Source organism: Zootoca vivipara, chromosome 15 (assembly GCF_963506605.1).
Source record: "Zootoca vivipara chromosome 15, rZooViv1.1, whole genome shotgun sequence".
Classification (NCBI taxonomy): Eukaryota; Metazoa; Chordata; class Lepidosauria; order Squamata; family Lacertidae; genus Zootoca; species Zootoca vivipara.
The window spans coordinates 22907165-22926347 of NC_083290.1; the positions used below are offsets into that span (position 1 = coordinate 22907165).

A 19183-nucleotide genomic window follows, 5' to 3' on the forward strand; every position below is an offset into this window, starting at 1 on the left:
AGAAAGCTCATAAATTGTATTCCTTCTGGCGTCCTGGCCAAGTCTGTTATGCTGGTGTAAACCCTGGTGCACCAGAAGCACAGAATAGCAGCAAATAAAATCTGCTCATACGTCAGCAACTGATAAGACTTGTCCACCAGTTCTTCCAAAGTCTTCCTAAATTATAAAGCTCCAAAATACAGGCCAAAAGAGAGCAGGTCTGGGAAGAGTGAGGCATACAATGGGCACCACCAGAGAAAAGGCTCTGCTCTGTGTAACTCCTGCCCTGTCATTTGATAGAGTGCCTGCTTGCCCTCCTTCTTGACATGGAATGCTCTCTATTGGAGTCTCCAGGTCCAGTACAAAGACCATAAGAAGGAAAAGTTCCCAACAGCTGTTAATCAAGCAAGCAAGCAAGCAAGCAAGCAAGCAAGCAAGCAAGCAAGCAAGCACACAGGTCACCTTTGTCACAATCAGGATGCCTATGTCCTGGCCACGCCTGCACCCAATCTTGTTTTTGTGCAATCTTGTTTGTCTTCAGTAACCAAAATCATATTATCAACATATACAAGCAGAAAAGTTGTTTTCCTTCATTTGCAAGGGATGATACAAAAGAAAGTGGCACTAATAAAGAAAAGTTCCAGGGTGGCAACAGAAAGCAAACAAAAAATGCTGTTGCAGTTCATCAAAACTATCCAGCAATATCAAGTCATAGCTGCCAAGTTTTCCCTTTTCTCGTGAGGAAGCCTATTCAGCATAAGGGAATTTCCCTTTAAAAAAGGGAGAACTTGGCAGCTATGTATCAAGTTATAGGAAAAATGGTGCTATTAATAGTAATCCTTCTAGTTGGTTAATTGGTTCAGCAACTTCCATGCAAATGACATGTGATGCTAATTATTTCCCCCAGAAGTTAAATTATAACTAATCAGAGGCAGCTACAGGAGAGCTATGAGATTCAGGTGCCTTGTCAATCCCAGCAGGTATATAAGCATACCTTCCAACTCCCGGTTAGAAAAATCCGGGAACAGCAGCGCTGGCACCAGAAGTTGCTTCCAGACATGCGTAGAAGCAACTTCCGCTGCTGGCGCTGTCCGATTTCTGGTGCCCAGACATGGGCAAAGCGGCACCGGAAGTTGCTTCTACGCATGTCCAGACACGCTCAGAAGCGACTTCCGGTGCCGCTCTGCCTGATTTCCGGTGCCCAGACATGGGCAGAGCACCCAAAATCGGTTCTGCACATGTCCAGACATGTGCAGAAGGAGCCTCCCTGGCAGGTACTGAAATCCGGGGGATTTACCGGATTTTTTTCAATCTGGCTGCCAGCGGGAAACGGTTTAAAATACGGGGGTTTCCCGTGAAAACAGGAGACTTGGCAGCTATGTATATAAGAGGATGACCCAGCCTGCCCAGGCCTGTGGCCTGCCCAGCATTCTTCTAAAGAGGAGAAGCCTAGTATGGAAAACTTGTGTATACAGTAGTACACAGATCTGAAAGGGCCACAAAGGGTAAACCACCCAAAAGGTATGCTGAAGAGTTTGCTAAAACAGTCATAGCAGATACAGCTGTTGTTAGTAACTCAGAGAAGGTTTCCAAGAGGTCCAAAGTTTAATCTCAGAGGATGCTGAGCCATGGTTAAATGCCATGAAGGCTGAACTTGATTCCTTAGAGAGGAACAAGACATGGGAACTACTATAGTTCCAGGCCTGCCCAGGTGTACAAAGTTCAGTTATTGCAAAAGTTTTTCAGTGTTAATTTTATGCATTTTTAAAAATCATATGATTTAACATTTAAATCATATTATTTAACAATAATATATTATGTCCTTTAGAGGAGAAATTGTGAATTGTAGAATTTTAAATACCCTTCATCATCTTTGCTTCACTCAGTTTTGTTTATAACACTCTTCCATTTTCTTCTAGATGTGAGGGTGGGGGATGGGGAGGGGCCTCACAAGTGGAGTAGCTTAGGGCCTCTCTTCATCTAAATCCGGCCCTGATTGGACGCTATGGAGCTATGCAACCCTTGAGTCAAGGAGATAACTATGCAACCTTTAGAAGACAACTGAAGGCAGCCCTGTATGGGGAAGTTTTTTAAAATGTTTAATGTGTTATTACGTTTTTATATCTGTTGGAAGCTGCCCAAAATGGCTGAGGAAACCCAGTCAGATGGGCAGAGTATAAATAATAAAATTGTTGTTATTATTGTTGAATAGGATGTCCCTATTTTAATTGGAGAATTGTTGGAGGGTATGAAAGACTCTGTGCTGGAAGCCCCGGAGAGCCACTGCCAGTCAGTGTAGACACCACTGACCTAAATGGAGCAACAGTCTGACTCAGTAGAAGGCAGGATGAGTAACTTGCTTAGGGTCAAGCAAGCATGATTTGCAAGTCTATTCCTGGGAGTCTCCCACCAAATGCATTGCTTTGATGCCAAACATTTCTTCATTCACCCTCCATATTTCTTTTATACACTCAATCAAAGGCTACTAATTTTCCTGGCAGGAAGACCCAATGAAGTGGAATATTTCACTGGTGAATGCAGTCCAAACACTGAGGGCTGCCAATTACATTGATATTTCAAAGCATCCTGTAAAACTTAACTTTGCTCTCATTCAGAGGAAGAGGGAAGAGGGTGCTGAGAAGGAGCCAGCCAGACCCTTGCCAACTTCATTTCTGATGGCAAAAGAGGTTTATGGAACGGGTTAGTGCTGTGTGTTGGGTAAACTTAAGTTATTGGGCCAAGCTAGATGTTAAGTGTGTTAATACATCTGATGGTGGCTTTTAAATGTTAACTACAGCGGGGCCCCATATAGGACTTGGATTGCAATGAATGGGCGTGGGAGTTTGCTTCTTTCTCCTCATTATGATTCTGAACCCTGCCTGCCCCCCATATTGGTGCAAATAGGACCTTTCCTTTCAATGCAAATATGGGGAGTGGGGTACTTTTTTGTTGTTGTTACATTTTATGAAATTTCTTTTAAATCACATATACATTCCAATACATAATAATTTGTCCTTTTGTTTTGTTGACTTTCCACCTCATTTTTCATGGCATTTTATATTTCTCCCCCTTGTTGCAACCTATCTTCTCTCTCTCATACCGTAACAATAATACAATAATCTCTAATTCCTTCTGTTGCTCGTGGTTCGAATCCTTCTCACAATTTCATCATACTGTAATATTACTTTAGATAGCCCCCCCAGAAAGGCTTCCATTCTTCCACAAGACAATCATCATTAGGTTCTCTTATTTTAGCTGTTAGCTTTGCCAATCCGCAAAGTCAATCATTTTGCTTATCCATTCTTCCTTTGGTGGGAACTTCTTCCTTTCATTTGTGTGTGTAAAGAATCCTAGCTTTACATACATAAGTGGGCTATCATTTTTATCAGCAGCATGGTAGAGTGAAGGATTAAATCCCCACCACATAGGTCCTTTTTGCTGCCCCCCCCCACCAATATGGCTGCTTACATTCTTGAAAAGTCCTCATTAAATCTAATAACACCTTTAACATCCTGCCTGCTTTGGCCCTCACTGTCCCATGCTGATGCTTCTGAGATTCCTACACAGCCTTGGGGAATCCCAGCAAAACACCTCCTCTGTTCTGACATCTCTGCCCATATATGGGCCATGGGCCGTTCTGTCCCTCTCCCCCCAATTTTTTTTTTTAAGAGTGGGGATAGTCACCTGATACACTTTGGGCACATGCCCAACAGAGCTTCATACGTTTGCTTTTAGGTAGAGATTATGGCTCCTTATAATTGAGTCCATATTTTACTGGGAGAAGAAAATGTGGCCAGTAAGGTTCCCATTAGCTTTAAAGGCAGGTTACATGCTGTAGTCGTTACTCCTTTGTTCACTGAATTAACCACACACCATCTGTTTCAGTGGATCAGCCCCATTCTGACTCACACGTGGATTTTGGCTACTTCTTGCATGCTGCAAAAACAGGCTGCATTGGCACAATCCAGCTGATCACCACGCCGCTCCCTCCCCCAAAGAACCTTTCTTTTTATTCATTTACTCTGGAAACTTGGCAACAGTGCAGTCGGTAAGGACTCGTGAACATGGGCCTAGGGTCAACCCAGCTTCATTTCCAGCTATCAAAACCTCTTTCGGATTGCCCTGAAATTTCTCAAGATGTTCTGCCCAAGAAGGAATCTCCAGATTTTGTGGTTATTTATTAAATTTATATACTGCCCTTTTCCCGAAGATCTCAGGGTGGTTTCTTAGTGTTTTCTTTTGCTTTGTGGGAAATCCGTCATGACATTTAACAGGCCTGAAGTTTTCTGTGAACATCTTTTGTTTATTATTTATCCAGCCTGCAGGATCTTCTGTGACAACGTACCCTGTGGCAGGCCCTTTTTGCCCATCCCAGTGACCCTCCCATTTCTGCCTATCCCTTTGCCCAGATTCAGGCAAACCCCGTGACTGCAAGTGAGTCTGGGGAGTCATGGAATTATAGAAGCTTAGAACTGTAGAGTTGGAAGAGGCCCAGAGGGTCATCTACGCAATCCCCTGCCATGCAGGGATCTTAACTACAGTGGTACCTCGGGTTAAGAACTTAATTCATTCTGGAGGTCTGTTCTTAACCTGAAACTGTTCTTAACCTGAGGTACCACTTTAGCTAATGGGGCCTCCCGCTGCCGCCGTGCGGCTGCCCCACAATTTCTGTTCTCATCCTGAAGCAAGTTCTTAACCCGAGGTATTATTTCTGGGTTAGCAGAGTCTGTAACCTGAAGCGTCTGTAACCTGAAGTGTCTGTAACCCGAAGTACCACTGTAGATCATCCACGGCAGATGGCCACTTAACCTCTGATTAAAAACCTCCGAGGAAGGACAGTCTACCATCTTTCATTTGAGTCTGTTTCACTGTCAAACATCTCTTGCTGTCAGGAAGTTCTTCCTGATGTTTAGTCAGAATCTCCTTTCTTGTGGCTTGAAGCCATTGGTTCAGTTCCTACCCTCTGGAGCAGAGAAAACAAGCCTTCTTCATCTTCCACGTGACAGCCCTTCAGATGGCTATCATATCTCCTCGCGGTCTCCTCTTTACCAGGCTAAACATACCCAATTCCTTCAACTGTTCCTCATAAGGCTTGGTTTCCAGACCTTTGATCATCTTGTTACAGGTAGGTAGCTGTGTTGGTCTGCCGTAGTTGAAACAAAATAAAAAGTCCTTCCAGTAGCACCTTAGAGACCAACTAAGTTTGTCATTGGTATGAGCTTTTGTGTACATCTGAAGAAGTGTGCATGCACACGAAAGCTCACACCAATGGCAAATTTAGTTGGTCTCTAAGGTGCTACTGGAATGAATTTTTTTATTTTGTTTTGATCATCTTGGTCACCCCACTCTGCACACATTCCAATTTGTCAATATCCTTCTTAAATTCTGGTGGTGCCCAGAACTGGACACAGTACTCCAGGTATGGTCTGGCCAAGTCAGAATAGAATAGGACTAATATTTCCCTTGATCAAGACACTATGCTTCTGTTGATGTAGACTAGAACAGCAATAGATTTTCTGCTGCTGCATCACACTGTTGACTGATGTTAAGCTTGTGGTTTACTAAGACCCCTAGATCCTTTTCACATGTATTACTGGCATTCCAAGTGTCCCCCATCTTATGTTTGTGAAGCTGGTTCTTTCTGCCAGCTGTAGAACCTTACGTTTGTCCCTATTGTCCCCATTTGTCCCTGAAGTGTAGAACCTTACTTTTGTCCCTATTGAAGTTAATTTTGTTAGTTTTGGCCCAGTTCTCCAATCTGTTAAGGTAGTATTGAATTCTGATTGTGTATTTAGCGGCATTGGCTATTCCTCTGAGGTTGGTGTCATCTGCAAACTGGATGGGCATCCCCTCAGTACCTTCATCAAAATCATTTATAAATATGCTGAACAATGGGCCCAGGACAGAATCCTGGGCACCTCACTTGCCACTTTTTTCAGGACGATGAGGAACTGTTAGTAAGCACTCTTTGGGTTCACTCTGTCAACCATCTACAAATCTGGTTAACAGTTATCTTGTCCACTTCACATTTTACCAGCTTCTGTGCAAGAAGGTCAGGGGGCACTTTGTCAAAAACCTTAACTGAAATCAAGATACACTACATCCACAACATCCCCCTGATCTACCAAGCTTGTATCTCTATCAGAAAAAGACATGAGATTCATCGGGCATTACTTGTTTTTGAGAAACTATTTTCTCATAATGCCATTGAGTTGACATTATGGCCACATTCAAACCATTCATTTAAAGCACTATGATACCATCTTAAACAGTCATGGCTTCTGCAAAGAATTATGGGGCTGTGAATTTGTAAAGGACACTCAGAATAATTAAGAGGTTTCCGTTCCCCTCACAGACTACAGTTCCCAGAGTTCCCCATGAAGAGGGTTTAAACCACTCTGAGGATCTCTGTGAAGGGAATAGAGCAGGCATGGGCAACCTGGGCTCTCCAGATGTTTTGGAACTACAACTCCCATGATCCCTGACCACTGGCCCTGTTAGCTAGGGATCATGGGAGTTGTAGTTCCAAAACATCTGGGGATCCAAGGTTGCCTATGCCTGGAATAGAGGATCTCCTTATGACTCAGCACTCTTAACAAACTACAGCTCCCAGAATGCTTTGTGGTAAGTCATGACCGTTTAAAGCGTTATCATAGTGCCTTAAATGCGTGGCGTGAATGTTGTCTATATATCTGCCACTCTGTGAAGAATCAAAATCACCACTTCCCAGCTGTTAAGCCACCAGACAAGTCTGCAGCTGGGGGCCAGGAAGTCAGATGTGAGCCCTGCCAGGTTGTTTGGACTCTGGCAGCTACATCAGAAGGCAAGAACTAGCCATGACGGCTATGTATCACCTGCACTGCGGGTGGGAATATTCCTCATATGAATGAGCTGCTGGGGATCACAAGTGGGGAAAGTACTGCTCATGTGCTTTCCATAGGCATCTGGCTGGTCTCTGTGAGAACAGGATGATGGACTAGATGGGCCATTGGCCTGATCCAGCAGGGCTCTTTTGAAGGTGCTGCTGTCAACTCTGCATACTGTCCTTTGCTGGTCATCATAGTTGCCAAGTACCCCGTTTTGCCCGGGAAACCCCCGTATTTTTTTACCGTTTCCTGCTGGTCGCCCGAATGGATTTATCTCCTGTAAATCCCCCGGAAAGCAGCTCCTGACGGTGGCCATGTTTCTGGTGCTGCTCCGCACATTTCCAAAATGGCCACGGCGCCAGAAGTTGCTTCTACGCATGTCCGGAAGTGTGTAGAAGCGACTTCCGGCGCCACTCTACCCATTTCCAAAATGGCCACAGTGCCAGAAGTCGCTTCTACGCATGTCCAGAAGTGCGTAGAAGCAACTTCTGGCGCTGCGGACATTTTGGAAATGGGCAGAGCGGCATCAGAAGTCGCTTCTACACATGTCCAGAAGTCGCGTAGAAGCGGCTTCCGGTGCCGCGCCACTGCTGGTCCCGGATTTTTCAATCCGGAACTTGGCAGCTATGCGGGTCATATCGATTTGGTAGATACGAACCTCTCAAGTACCATTTGACCAGATACTGTATTGGGACTTGGCACAGCAGGAACATGCATATCATATGGTACGTGTATCACAGCATCTTTCATTCCCTGCAAGTGTGCAGGGGGGGGGTATTCCTTCTCTCTCTCCTTTTAGCCACTCTTAGTTCTAAACAGGATGCTGAAGAGTAATATCTGGGAAATGCATTGTGATAACTTGAAACCTGATTTGTGTCTTTCAGCTTTTGGAAGCTGAAGTTCACATCTTGAGGGAATTTGTTGAACCATTTGAAGTCTTCCTTAAATAATGTGCCCAACAGCAGGAAGACTGTCTACATCAAGTAAGTAAGTAGCTTGATTTATTCAGCGAAAATGTGTTCAAATTATCTAGATATTTGAGGCATACATACTTAACCAATGGCCTTGTATGCTCCTCTAAAATGCTCCTGAGGAAATGAAGGTGTCAGATCTTTTAAAAAAATGAAGGTTTCTGCTCCCAAATTCTGATTATTTATTTATTTTTGGCAGCCTAATCTGGAGTGTTTGAGGGAATTCGGCTTTAAAAAGCCACCAAAGTAATTTAGGAGGTTGGAGGAGCTGAATGGCACAAAAAGTTTAAGAATCCTACAAATCTGGAGCTTGCTGAAATGACAACTTACTTTAAATCAGCGAAAGGTTTGCCCAAATAGGGAAATTAATGTTTGCAACCAGTCTGTACTCAAAAAGTTCTAAGGAGCTGCTGTTTTAGATCTTCTTATGCTCCAAATATCTATCTGGAGCAATCCTTTTATTCTTTTACATCTGTCCTTGCTAAATTACTTGGCCAATTTAAGCCCTCGTTTTGCATTTTGCGGCTGTCTTGGTAAATTATTTTATTACTAGGAGAGTTGTAATTTGTTGGGGTTCAGCTCTTTCCCTGGGGAGTCCAGTACTGAAGGGTCTGTGTATGTAGATGTTTCTTGTCTCTAGTCTACGCGTATGTACAGGTGTGTGTGCATGAATCCCAACAGCATAATCCTATACATGCCCATTTCACAGAAGAAAAGCTGGTGATGCTGAACTAGGGATGTAAGAAGGTATCGCTTCCAGTTCTGCCCTAAAAGTTCTGCCCTAAAAGTTTTGCAGCTAAAAAAGCCAATGCAGTTCTGGGCTGCATCAATAGGAGTATAGCATCTAGATCAAGGGAAGTAATAGTACCACTGTATTCTGCTCTGGTCGGACCTCACCTGGAGTACTGTGTCCAGTTCTGGGCACCAGAGTTCAAGAAGGATACTGACAAGCTGGAATGTGTCCAGAAGAGGGCAACCAAAATGGTCAAAGGTCTGGAAACAATGCCTTATGAGGAATGGCTTAGGGAGCTGGGTATGTTTAGCCTGGAGAAGAGAAGGTTAAGGGGTGATATGATAGCCATGTTCAAATATATAAAAGGATGTCATATAGAGGAGGGAGAAATGTTGTTTTATGCTGCTCCAGAGAAGCGGACATGGAGCAATGGATTCAAACTACAAGAAAGAAGATTCCACCTAAACATTAGGAAGAACTTCCTGACAGTAAGAGTTGTTCGGCAGTGGAATTTGCTACCAAGAAGTGTGGTGGAGTCTCCTTCTTTGGAGGTCTTTAAGCAGAGGCTTGACAGGCATATGTCAAGAATGCTTTGATGGTGTTTCCTGCTTGGCAGGGGGTTGGACTGGATGGCCCTTGTGGTCTCTTCCATCTCTATGATTCTATGGGCACATGCAGTTTCTGTTCCGCCACTAGGGCTGAGCGATGTCTGGTTTTCAATGTTTTTTCACCAGCTAAACATTGTGATATACCAGTGTTTCCGAACTGGGGGCCTTATGGCCACTTGGGGGGGCAGGATATTCCAAGGGGGCCACAGGTGAAATCACATAAATCACATAAATGTTCTAGACTCTCCTTCCTTGGAGGTTTTTAAGCAGATGATGTGTTAGCTGACTTTCCTACATCACAGGGGGTTGCACTTGAAAGATGACCCTTCCAGCTCTATGATTCTATGTTCTGCTTCAACAATACTTCATTATGTTCCTATCATTTTTTGTAATTGTATTTTGTACAAGTTATAAAAATTATAAATAAAACATGGTCTATTTCCAAACAAAACATTTAAATAGTTACATTTCTACTAGTAGGAGGGGAGGGGGCATTGGCATAGCCAGGCTTTTCTTAGGGGGCCAGAACCTCAGACTTGTATTGATTTTATTGATTTTTTTTACTTATGGGGAGGGAACAGCTGCCCTTCTGTCTCTTCTTGGCTACACCCATGGGGGGCACAGGAAGGAATCAAAGTCGGAAGGGGGCCACAGTCGGAAAAAGGTTGGGAAACACTGGTGATATACAGTGGTACCTCGGTTTACAAACACAATTGGTTCCGGAAGTCTGTACTTAACCTGAAGTGTACTTAACCTGAAGCGAACTTTCCCATTGAAAGTAATGGAAAGTGGATTAATCCATTCCAGGCAGGTCCGCGGAGTACTTAAACTGAAAATACTCAAACCGAGGTGTACTTAAACTGAAGTATGACTGTACCACTTTAGCACGATGTCAGAAATGATGGAACTATGTAGAGGCAAATAGGGTAATGTCCTGGCAACTGCTATTACTTAGGGGTCTAAAACTGATACACTTTTATTTACCTGCAACTTATTGTTGCAACTGTTATTTTATAGTATACTATAGAGCAACAGGGGTGGCTTGAATCACGAGAGAAGCAATGACCAGCTTTATGGTTCTTTTCCCACATAATGATTTTTTTCCATAGCCCACACACATTGTGATTCACGATATACTGCTATGTTGAATAAAATGAAACCGTTACCACAATGTGGGCCTCAAACCAATTTTGGACGGTGTATCAATACATTGCTCAGCCTGATCCTCCACAGTTTACTTTCTGCCAAAAACCACATTATTCATCTTGCTGCCTGCTGTTAGCAAAATTACATAACTTACACAGCTTACGTAATTATTATATTTAAATTATGTTAGTAATGCAAATTACGATGCAAATAGGGGGGCATTATCAATTTTTACTTTTTTATTTTTTTATGTTACATTTCTATCCCAACTTTCCTCTAAGGAGCTCAAGGTGGCATAAATACTTCTCCTCCACCACCTTCTCCGCTCCCCAATTTATCCCTACAATAACCCTGTGAGGAAGGTTGGACTGAGAGTGAGAGTCTAACCCAAGCTTTGTTGGAAATGTGGGGAGGAAATAGGAGACTTCATTCATATGTGGTGGAGGTGTGCGAGAATCAAAGAGTTCTGGGAAAAAAATATACAACGAATTAAAGAAGATCTTTAAATACACATTTAGGAAAAAGCCCGAAGCCTTCCTGTTGGGGATGGTAACGGATGATATAAAAAAATGTGACCAAAAGCTATTTTTGTATGCCACCACAGGGGCAAGGTTATTACTAGCCCAAGTATGGAAACAGCATCAGGTACCCTCAGTGGAGGAGTGGAGACAAAAAAAAAATGGAATATGCAGAATTGCCAAACTGACCGGGATAGTTAGACATCAAGGAGAGGAAGTATTCAGTAAGGAATGGAAGAAATTCACAGAATATATCGAGACAACACTTTGAAAATTAAAGGAATAAACCAGTGAGTCAGAGCAATTGATAGAAAAAATCTCTTTATTGGTTTTGTTTTGGACAAAGAAATAACTATGCAAAAGAGAATGTGTTTACAATAATGCAATATACAGTGGTACCTTGGTTTATGAACACAATTGGTTCCGGAAGTCTGTTCATAAACTGAAGCGTTCATAAACTGAAGCGAACTTTCCCATTGAAAGTAATGGAAAGTGGATTAATCCGTTCCAGATGGTCCGTGGGGTACTTAAACTGAAGCGTTCATAAACTGAAGCGAACTTTCCCATTGAAAGTAATGGAAAGTGGATTAATCCGTTCCAGATGGGTCCGTGGAGTACTTCAACTGAAGCGTTCATAAACTGAAGCATGGGTGTAATTGGTTCCGGAAGTCTGTATATAAACTGAAGCGTTCATAAACTGAAGCGAACTTTCCCATTGAAAGAAATGGAAAATGAATTAATCCATTCCAGATGGGTCTGCGGCATTCATAAACCGAAAATTCATAAACCGAGGTGTTCATAAACCGAGGTTCCACTGTACATTTAAATGAATGATAAGGGAAAGACATAATTGACAATATGATGTATATTGACTAATCAATCACACAAAGGTATTTTGAAACTTAAAAGACTGCAAAGAATGGAGGGAAGTCAACAAAGACTTGAAACTTGAATTGTATAAATGAAAGAGGAAAATTGTAATGTAAGGAAATGTAAAAATTTATGAATATTCGATGTTGTAAATGGTTTGGTGTGTGTGTGAATAGAAAACCAATAAAAATTATGTTGTTTTTTTATTAAAAAAGAGAGAGAGTGAGAGTGAGGCCCAAGGTCAGCCAGTGAGCTTCATAGCTCAGTGGGGACTTGAACCCTTGTCTCCTGAGACCTAGTCCGGCGCTGTAACTGGTGCATCACACTGACTCTCAAGAAAGATGTAGCTAGATATTACCTGTTGTTTGCAGACAAAAAGCAACAAAAGCGAATCCTGATCATATTCACTGGATAGATTTTCGTTCTGGACACAGAACAAATAAGTGGGGGCCGGAAAGATGTGCTCCTGTTTTCATTTTTGTCATAATCCTTTGGATGATGCTAGATTTGAGTCAGTTAATGTATCTGATAAATACTCTTTACTTCAGTTGTCGCTTATCTCAGGAGGTTGGGACCTTGGGACCAAACTGCCCCAGTTCCGGGAACAGACATATGCCTTGAGTCTCCAAACACCGCCAGTCTGACACCTTCCTTTCCCCCTAATTAATGATTATTAATTAAATACGCTGACTCTGAATGTAAAACGGAAACCTTCCAGAATGTACATGGAGCAAGGTTTTGAGAGCAGGGTGTTTTGTCTACGAATGTGTGTATCATTTCCGAGAAGCAAATGGAGTGTAAGACCGGAATACTGAATGTGTGTTGAGGGTGTCGAGGGAATGGTTTCCATAGGAACAAAAATATGGAGGATTTTGGGCCTCTCCTAAATCAGTTCAAAAAAATTCCTATCGTTCTCTGAAATGGCGAATGTGGTGGGTGGGGAGGGAAGGGAAGGAGAAACCCAGAGGAGGAAAAGGGATGAGCAGCTGGCCTAATTTTGGAAGCCTGTCTGCGTTTCTTTTCATTGCCAATGGATTTTAGAATTTGTATCCCTGCCTTTTCATACTCTCAGTCAATAAAAACAAATTTGACACAGCCGCACGGCTGAAATGGCAGAGGCAAGGAAAGAGAGCAAAGAAAGAATATGACCATCACAAAAGTGGAGTAACGCCAATTTGCCTTGCAAGTCTATTTTGGCCAAACGATGTCTACCTGGCCTACACCTGACCTGATCTATGACATTGGGCAGGTGAAGACCAGTTTTCAGGAGGTTTTCAGGCACTGCCAACCAGCTGATGGACCACACTTGTAGAGCCCCATGCACCAGCTGCTCCCGAGGGCTCACATAACACTGTGCAAAAGATGGGTCGTCTGACACCTGCATGCCAACAAGGCTTAATCACATGTGGGGAAGAGGCACTTTGGCCTAGCTCTATGGTAAATACATCCCCCTTGCGCTTAGTGTTTTGCTGCAGGTCCTGCTTGATTTTATGGGATTTGTTGGGATTACAGGCAATGGATTTAGCATAGCAGGGGAAGAAATAAAGCGGCATTAGAGTCTTCTCATATATCATGAGAGTACATACTACATAATCCTTGTGGAAGTAAGTGAGCCAATTAAAGCTTTCTGGCCTAGGCTGAAAACACAGCTTGTTTGGGCATCGCCTGTAGAATGTTTAACCCGAATCCCACTTTGTGCACTTCTCAGTGCCAAGCATACCCCAAACCATTCCACCCAGTTTAGACCCCTGGCAGAAATGGATATCCTAGCTGTGCCGCAGAGGACACTTGCTCTTCCAGAGTGGCACTCATTGTTTGGATCATTGGTAGATCCCAGTTCCTTTTGTCTCTTAACCTCCATCCCAATGCATGGGACCAGTTGACTTGCGAGATTGCTCTAGAGCAGTGATGGGCAACCTTTTGAGCTTGGTGTGTCAAAATTGGCCAAAAAACCGGGCATAACTCGGGTGGTGTGTCACTTCGAGAAAAAACCCATAATTTCACGATATTTATAGTTTAAATAACAAAAATGTATAATTGAAATATATAACTGTATTTAATAAACCAAAACCTAATTATTTAACCAAACCAAACCAAAAAAACCCTTATTTATCACAAAGTGCCCAGAGTTGTTGAGCTTTTTGTGGGGAGCTGCTGACCAAAGTTTGGGAGGTTTTTTGGGGTGGGGATGCAAAAGTTGCTTTGTTTTTTGGGGGGTGCCCCAAAGCTGCTGCGCTTTTTTGGGGGGGAAAGAGAACAGAAATAAATGACGAGTAATACCTTCGCTGGAACTAACATGCAGCACTGACATAGTCTGCCAAAGCGCCAAAAAACCAGCACAGAACGGGTTAAAAACGAACGCTGTTACACCCAATCATAGTCTGCCAAAGCGCCAGAAAAAACAGCACAGAAAGGGTTAAAAAACCAATCTCTGGCTACCAGCAACAACAACAACAAAAAAGGATCTGGGTTTTAACAGCGGAGACAAGCTGTAGCGGAGACAAGCTGTAGGAGGAGCGGGAGAACAAATGGGGGGAAACAACAACAACAACAACAGCGCGAATGGGCCAATGAGCAGTGCCAGCAGTGAGGGCTCTGCGTGTCACGTCTGACACGAGTGTCATAGGTTCGCCATCACTGCCCTAGAGTGAGCATGCCCACTCTACCTCTTCAATCTGCAAAAATGGCATTGTCACAGGTGCCACAAGATACTCCTGCATTTGTCAGGAATCAATCTTTCCATGTGCCAGCACCCACTCTGTGGAACTCCCTGCCTATTGACATCCGGCAGGAGCTTTTGCTGTAATATTTTCAGTGCCTCCTAAAACATTTTTGTTTAGGGAAGCCTATCCAGGTGTATGGAACACAGAAAGGTGTTTCAGTCCGGTTTTTTAGCTTATCTTGGATTTTAATTATTTTTGAAGTTTTATAATGTATTTAGAGGGAGGGGTTTAACTGATAATGTCAGTGTTTTATTCTTGTTGTAATGCACTTTGAGGTTTTTTGTTTTTTGTTTTTTAAAAGAATACTATCAAGCATAATGTAGAATTAATATCGTAATATTAATAAAAGCGCTACTGGCTCTACTCATCATACCTAGTTTGTCTACACATGGAACGGGGTATGGCAGAATTGACTGTACCACTTCAGATTAGGAACCTAGGTAGATGTCTTACACCAGGTTGGACCATTGGTTCACAAAGCTCAATAATGTCTATACTGACAGGCAGCAGCTCTCCAGGATTTCAGACAGGGGTCTCTCCCAGCCCTACTTGAAGAGACGCCAGGAATTGAAACTGGGTCCTTTTGCAGGCACCACGGTGCTACAGCCCTTTCCTAACAAGTAGGAAGATACCACAGAAAGCTCTCTTACAATAGAGAACTATCGCAGACAGCAGTCCTGGCCTTAATGATCTTACAGCCCCTTCCTAGATGGGAAATAAGGGCTGGCTCCAGGTTTTTGTGGACTTATCTTTGGTCGTGCACCTTCTGCAACCACCCCAACAACAACTTGGCTTTGGTGGCCCTGATTTAGAGGGTCCCCACCAGATACCTGCCTCAAAGCCCTCCTCTGATAGCATCACTGAAGTAGGCTTCTCTTCCAGCCCTTTACACACGGAGGTGGTTTCCTATTTGCAATGTGGCTTTTAACACAGGGGAGCGTTCAACAATGTGGCTGCTCAGCTGCAGCTGGAAATGGTGCAGTCCATGTTATCCATAGCTGCCAAGTCTCCTGTTGAAAAATCCGGGATCAGCAGCGGCGCGGCACCGGAAGTCGCTTCTACACATGTCTGGATATGCGTAGAAGCAACTTCTGGTGCCGGCGCTGCCCGATTTCCGGTGCCCAGACATGGGCAGAGTGGCACCCAAAATCGGTTCTGCGCGAGTCCAGACATGCGCAGAAGGAGCCTCCCTGGCAGAAAGGAAATTGGGGGATTTACGGGATTTCCTGCGAAAAATGGGAGACTTGGAAGCTATGATGTTATCTCCTCATTCTGCTGAATGTTTATGCCAGGCCTTCAGTCCTCTGCTATTCATCTGCATGATGCAGGGCCACTGCCCTTTTGTAAAACTGATCCAGCTTTTACATTTCATTTTAATGCACTGGATGCTCCACGTTCCTGATAAAAAACTTATAATTAATGTTTGCTGTACAAAGAAAAGAGATAGCAACATCTCAGGGATGTTTTCCCTGGGCTCCCAAAGAACCCATTTGACCCCATCCTGAGCACTCCCAATTCTCCTGCAGCCCAACCCCGTGCTCCCTGGGCCCATAGCTGCCAACTCTCCCGTATTCTCCAGGAAACCCCCATTTTTCCAACTGTTCCCAGCTGAAAAAACGGATTTTTTTTGTTTTCCCCCGGTTTATTCTGGTGCGGCGGCCATTTTGGAACTGGGCGGAGCATGCTCAGAAGCGACTTTTGATGCTGCTTTGCCCAGTTCCAAAATGGCTGCAGTGCGACTTCTGGCGCAGCGACCATTTTGGAACTGGGTATAACAGCATCAAAAGTCGCTTCTGAGCATGCATGCTCCGCCCAGTTCCAAAGTGGCAGCAGCGCTACTTCCGGTCTGCTACTTCCGGTCCGATCACTTATTTCTCTGACAGGAACTTGGCAGGTATGAAAAAAGGATACATTGCACATTCTTTTGTATTTTGTGAAAATCTTTTAATATATATATTTTAAATAATGTTTGTCGTGCTCACCTGTCTCCGTTTAATGCCAGCAAATCTAACTGATCATCCACTCCTACTTTTATGACTAATTTCCAAAACTGTTTCATTTGATTGGGTTGATGTTCTCCCTCTCCCTCTCTCTGTTGTATTAGTTTAATTATGACTAGACTTCTGTCTCTCTCTCAAATCCATTGATAATGGTTTATTTGAACTCTTTCTCTGCTCTCTGATGGTTTTAATTCCAGACAATACATCTGTGAAATTTTAAAGTGTGCACTAGATGTGACACTGATGGATCAGCCGAGTGAGGAATATCTGACAATTCATGTATTCCTTGCTTTGACCTGTGATATTTGAAATATAAGCCACTCGCAAGACATTTAACAGCCGGTGCATCTATAAACATTTCTCGCCGTGTTTAAATGATGCCTTGGGATCATTTAAATATGTGTGTGCGCGCACACACACACCCTCAGTTGGTGACAATTTCATTCTCAGAATTAGCTCTGATATATTCTGCTTCAAATTGCTTTCTCTCTAAACTTCTGCCGGAGCAGTTTATACAGCATGGGTGGGGCAGGGACAACCTGCATATTCAACTCTGCAGCTAAACCCTCTGGAAAAGGATTTGATGTGGTCCACTTAAAAACAAACACAAAACACAGCTCAGTGGTAGAGCATCTACTTTGCATGGAAGGTCCCAGACTCAATCTCCAGCATCTTTGGAGAGAAACCCTGAAGAGCTGCTGCTAGTCAGTCAAGACCAGACATGTTCAACCGGTCAACTGTGATCGACAGGTAGATCCCTGGATGATGCTGGTTGATCGCGGGATCCTTATCGATCACACAATTAAAAAAGGGGGGATGAATGTCTCCGCCCCTCCCCCCTCTCTCAGTTCCTCTGTTACATCAAGTGGGTAGTTGTTTGGTGTTTGTTGGTGTTGATTGGGGATACGATGATTGGCTTTAGCTATTTGTTAGCTGTTGAGTTTTTGGTGAGCAATGTATGGCATTTCCCCTTTAAAAAAGCTCAACAACTCTGGGGAATCCTCCCCTTCCACCACCACCCCACACGCTCCTCCTCCCTCCAATGACAATGGGTAGATCACTGCCAGTTATTTTTTTAATACCGGGAGTAGATCACAGTCTCTTGGGAGTTGGACGTGCCTGGTGTAGACAATACTGAGCTAGATGGGCCCAATGGTCTGATTCAGTATATAGCAGCTTATCACAGTCCAGGGCCATATTCCAGCCAAGCAAAATCACTGGAGGTGCGGGTGTAGCAGGGCTAGTGTGCGGTGTGGCTTGGAGTCCACATGGAGAGTCCAAGGGGTTGGATAGAGAGGTTTGGAGGGCAATGTTGGCACACCCCTCAACTGTCCAGGGAAAACTGGAACATCCTGTTGTGGGTGCTGCATTCTTGTTCTGAAAAGTGCTTTTTTTTCAGGGCCACAATCTCGTCCGGGTCACGTGATCAGCCCAGGGGTGACACACATCCTGGTTTGGGGCCTGAACATGTTGGAGGGTATGCATTTGGGGCCCCAGGCCTGAGATCCACATTCCAAGTCCTCCCTGGAGATGCTGTGGGAGCATTTGTGAACCAAGGGCTTACCCACAACTTCCTCTTGTCCCACTGCTTTCCCCTGGGGAATACTGCTCTTTGGCTCTGAATTGGCGCAATTTGGTTTCCCTCCAGACCAATGTTTGTTCCTATTTAGCACTGAAGAGCAGGCTTTCCCTGGGAAAGGAGCAGGGCACAGGGAAAATGACTCAGACCTGTGTTTATAGTTACGGGACAAGTGGGAGTGTGTGCTCTGCCCTTAGTGTGTGCTCTGCCATTAAGCTACAACTCTTCCCTTCCACTCTTCACTATTGTTTGTAATACTACTACTAAAAAAATATTGTATACTGAAATGATGGCATTCCATAATTTGTTTTCTTATTAATGTGCATTAGAAAATCAAGCCATCCGGACACAAAACTATCCCTCTTTTTAGTAACTGTTTCTAACTCAGTGATGGCTAAGCTACCTGGGAGAATATGGTTTTCCTGGTTAGACCAGTAGAACATTGGCTGGTTGACGCCTTTATGACGTCAACTTCTGGGTCACTTCCGGGTTTGGCGTGACGTGTGTATATATGTTCTCACACATATTGAAGGCACATAAATTGGGGGGGGGGAGCTGCCTGCATACCACCTTGAGTTCCTTAGAGGAAAAGTGGAAGTGTAAAATGTAATCATAAACTAAATAAATAATAGCCACTGATAGAGATCTCCTTCATAAACCTGCCTAATTCTGCCTTTAACGGTACCTAAACCTGTGTCCATCACCACATCTGGTGATGAATTCCGTACATTAATTACAGAGTTAATTTAGGGACTTGACTCATCAGTTTGTGGGTGTTTCTGTCTTCAAGGTGTCTCAGCTTGTAATGATTCATCACTTTGATTTTGAGTAAGATTTGGCTGATGGGATGGATGGATGGATGGAGTGCATGTGTATGCATTTTCTTCCTAATGTATATCTTTCTTATTCTTAAAGTGCAAGTTCGAATGATGAATAGGGATATCGAGCTGATTCAGCGATGCTGCCATGTCCCTTTCAAGACCTCACATGCTATTTCATGCCTGGCAGTAGGCCTTCATGAGGCACCTGATGCTGCGTGATGCCATTTCATATTTGCAGGAGCAAATCTCTGAAAGCTCCCTCACATTGCACACTTCCTTGATACACACAAAAAAGTGCATTCAGAAGGTTTTAGCCCTCCCATGAACTACAATGGAGCCTAGAGATAGGACGAAGCAATGGAATGCTCT

General features: G+C 43.6%; 1 long non-coding RNA gene across 6 annotated transcripts in view; it reads left to right on the forward strand.

Annotated features, from left to right (window-relative positions):
• LOC118097159 (uncharacterized) overlaps window positions 1-19183 on the forward strand; it is a 119500-nt gene that overhangs the window by 12050 nt on the left and 88267 nt on the right. For all 6 annotated transcript variants that reach the window (XR_009558595.1, XR_009558596.1, XR_009558597.1 and 3 more), the window contains exon 2: window positions 7730-7828. This is a non-coding gene — a long non-coding RNA (uncharacterized LOC118097159). The remainder of the gene's footprint in view (window positions 1-7729; window positions 7829-19183) is intronic.